Source organism: Octopus bimaculoides, chromosome 16, assembly GCF_001194135.2.
Source record: "Octopus bimaculoides isolate UCB-OBI-ISO-001 chromosome 16, ASM119413v2, whole genome shotgun sequence".
Lineage (NCBI taxonomy): Eukaryota > Metazoa > Mollusca > Cephalopoda > Octopoda > Octopodidae > Octopus > Octopus bimaculoides.
In genome coordinates, this window is record NC_068996.1 from 44,959,220 (window position 1) to 44,963,770 (window position 4,551).

Below are 4,551 nucleotides of genomic sequence, written 5' to 3' on the forward strand. Positions count from 1 at the left end.
TATATGTATGTATGTATATACACACACACAAATATATATGTTTGTGTGTCTGTATTTGTTCTCCAACTATCGCTTGACAACAGATGTTGGTGTGTTTTCATTTCTGTAACTGAACGGTTCGGCAAAAAACCGATAGAATAAGTAAGTACTAGCCTTACAAAGAATAAGTCCTGAGGTCGATTTGTTCGACTAAAGGCAGTGCTCCGACATGGCCGCAGTCAAACGTCTGAAACAGCTAAAAGAATAAAAGAATATGTACATATACGTATGCCGATACATGTATGTGCGTGCGTGTGTACGTGTATGCGTGTGTGTGCGTGTGTGTGTTTGTGTGTGTGTGCGTGCGTGTGTGTGTGTGTGGGTGTGTGTGTATGTGTGTACATACATACTCATGATTACACATACACGCTGAAATAGACACACTTATATGTTAATGTCAAAGTGTACTACGTTACCATTGTTTTTAAATTTCTCAGCGAAGAGGTGATAATCAGATAATATCAACCACTTATAGAATCTTGCTGTAGTGTTAATGCCTGTGTCTATCGCAAGTTTTACTTCATCTGCTTGTTAAGTAATCACGCCTTTTCCCAAATTCACTCTGTCGGTGTGGATCGCTTACCTGCTAGAAATACTTTCCACTCAACCCTAGCGTATTCTCAACACTAAATTAAGGGAGATCTCTTAACGTTCTTCCGTTAAGAAATAGAAGTAACATCTCTCATTAGCACATTTATGACTTACCTATATTTTAACAAGTTATGAGAGAAATTGCAACCAAATTTTTCTAATATCACATCAATATACAATATAATATAATATAATATAATATAATATAATATAATATATACACGTCACTAATGTAACCTCACGTGGACTGTTGGCAATTTCTCCCTCCTTTTTCCTTTTTTCCCTTTGGACTTCCTTGTTTTTCCTGTTTCCGAAGAATTATGCTCGAAACGTAAAACAACTACTCCCTCTCTTCTCTGAGCATCTTTTTAATACATTGCTTGTGCTACTCCCTACGTTTGTTTGTTTTTTCGTTTTCTTTGTTTTTTTATATTTACTATATATATATCGGAGGCAAGAATAAAGAACAAATTTAAAAGGTCAAGAAGTCCCTTTATCAAATTAAACAACTTCGCATCATAGGCCTATTCATATACAGTATCACTTCAAGTACAAATATACAAATCATGAAAGCGTATAACACATAAATGTACCTGCATTAGAACATTCGATGTTAAGCATTTAAATTTTACGAATCGATGACGAGGTTAGAAGGTAGGAATCCACGGCACCTTGGATGTATTAAAAAGACGTTCAGAGAAGAAAGAGAGTAGTTGTTTTACGTTTCAGACTATAGAGTGTAATATATATAACTGGCACTCCGTCGGTTACGACGACGAGGGTTCCAGCTGATCCGATCGACGGAACAGCCTGTCCGGGAAATTAATGTGCAAGCGGCTGAGTACATCACAAACACATGTACTCTTAAAGTAGTTCTCAGGGTGATTCAGCATGACACAGAATGTGACAAGGCTGGCCCTTTGAAATACAGGTACAACTCATCTTTATCAGCTGAGTGGATTGGAGCAACGCAAAATAAAGTGTCTTGCTCAAGGACACAACGCACCGCCAGAAATAGAACTCATTATCTTACGACTCATGAGCGGAACACCCTAACCACTAAGCCATGCGCCCACCCAGACTGTAATATATAGATGAGGTTGTTCATTCTAAAAGGTCGATCGTCTCATTTTGGGTTTCCAAACTAGATTCTAAGAGCTCTTGAGAGATATAGAAAGCAAGAATGTAAGCTTAAAAAAGAACTTCACAGTTTTATGCCGTTGAGGGTTTTTGGTAACTTAGTTATTCGTACCTATTTCAATTTATTTTAGCAGTTGTACTGTACAGACTGAAAGACTGTCTTATGAGATAGACAATTTGAGAATTTGAAACAGCGGAACATTGGGAGTAAGTGTCTGAAATTTAAACTTTGGGCTGAGATCCCAATCATCTTTTCCTTTGTGTATGAGTTTCACTCTCAGTTCACTCATTTGGAAATAGCTTCGGATATACATACACACACAGGCATACAAACTCAAACACACACACAGAGACGCATACATATAATCATGATGTGATACACACTCACTCATATCTATATGAGTGGCTGTGTGGTAAGTAGCTTGCTTACCAACCACATGGTTCTGGGTTCAGTCCCACTGCGTGGCACCTTGAGCAAGTGTCTTCTACTGTAGCCTCGAGCCGACCAATGCCTTGTGAGTGGATTTGGTAGACGGAAACTGAAAGAAGCCTGTCGTATATATGTATATATATATGTATGTGTGTTTGTGTTTGTCCCCCCACCATCGCTTGACAACCGATGCTGGTGTGTTTACGTCCTCGTAACTTAGCGGTTCGGCAAAATAGACCGATAGAATAAGTACTAGGCTTACAAAGAATAAGTCCTGGGGTCGATTTGTTCGACTAAAGGCGGTGCTCTAGCATGACCGCAGTCAAATGACTGAAACAAGTAAAAGAGTAAAAGAGTAAATGAGATATGTGTGTGTGTGTGTGTATGTTGCTTGTGTGTGATGGAATCTTCTGTTGAAGACGACATGTGAGTGTTCACTGTTAGCTGAAAGACCTGCACAGATGATTTGTTTGTAGTGATTGAACATTATCTCACTCCTCCAATCAAATTGAAAGTTCCTGTACAGTTGCACAAGTGCTCCACAGGTTTGACGTCAAAATAATTGCAGAGCAATGTGAAAAGAAATGTTCTAGTCAAGAGCACAACGCTCCGAAGGCTCTGTGATTTAAGAGACATTTAACTGTAACTTTCAGCAAGGATGACTGGTAAGCAAGATGTAATTAAGAAACTATGGCTTGGTTACAGCAATAAGAAACCGCATGACATGAGATATTCTTAGAACAGAAGCTTGCACCAGAAAGGTTACTCAATGTCTAGCAACAGAGTGAAATCTGTTGAAGTCACCAATATCCAAGAATGGTACTAAACCCTAAATATAATACAAACCACGTAATTTCAGTGAAATTGCCTATTCTTTCTAGTATGCCATGCGATTACGTAGAGGTGTCCTCGTCGACTTATTTCAGTAGTTTTATGACATAGAACGCCATTATTTTGTATTTCGAAAAGACGGCAATCTGGCAGAATCGTTAGCACGCCGAGCAAAAAATGCTTAGAGGTATTTCGCTGTCTTTACGTTCTGAGTACAAATTCCGTAGAGGTCGACTTTGCCTTACATCCTTTCAGATTCGATGGAATAAGTACCAATTGAGCACTAGGGTCGATGTAATCGACAATCCTCCCCCAGAAATTTCAGGCCTTGTGCTTATGATAGAAAGAATTATGTTGTATTTAGATTAAAACAGAAATTGGTTTAAGTATTTTGAATCTCTGGAAAGTTTATGAATTAAAGATTTACCGAGAAAGTGAAATTCAAACCGTTCGAAATAGTCCCTTCTATAAAAGAATACTAAGGACTAAAACGAATATATATAAAGGAATGTAGAAAAGAATTATTACGTTGTATTCTTCATTCCATAAAAATTAAATTTATTTCTTTAACTGTAACATACAAACAAGAAAACAAATATATAGAAGAATGAATGACATTCATTCTATACAAAATGTTTCTCAAGAACGAACAATCAATGAAAAAAAGAGCATTATATTCTAACTGTTTAAATGGCGAACGTTGGATATATATTCAAATCTTATGCGACATCGTGTCGGTTGTTGCATGTCACGTGAAAACTAAAGAACAGCAAAAAATACAAATGTGAAATGTTATTAATTCTGACATCTCAACCGTGTATCGTATCTTGAGTTAAATTTCCGTTATTTTACTTATATCATATATGATATTAATAGAAAACTTAAACGAAGTATACTTCTACTGATTTTCTTTTTTTATTATATCATGACAGCTGCGTGTTAGACATGATGATGACTAACCTTTCAGACATGGAGTATCCATATGCGAAGGAGCATCCACATATAATCACTCGACTTGCTAGAACAAGTAGCCAAAGTCATCTTTTGCAGAGAAAAGTAGAGACGGTCATCTTGCACAGAGAAGAGCAGGGACGGTTACGCTTGCAATGTTTTTGATTATAGCTTTACTCCATCGAAGGATGATCTGGGGATGAACAATGATACCAAGATCTACATAGTGTTTAAGTGCTAAAAATAGTTCCACTTATTGCAAAATCGTAGACGAACGTCTGAAAAACGAAAGTGACGAAGTGGATAACGGGGTTCTCAAAATGTTGACCGGAATCAATATAACTACAAGAAAAGCATCTTAAAGCGTTCCGATTCAAAATATACAAAAAGAAAGATTGGTAGATAGATAGATAGAAATAGATAGATAGACAGACAGACAGAGATATATATTGATAGATAGATAGATAGATAGATAGATAGATAGATAGATAGATAGATAGTTAGATAGATGGATAGTTAGATAGATGGATAGACAGACAGACAGACAAACAGATATATATATATATATA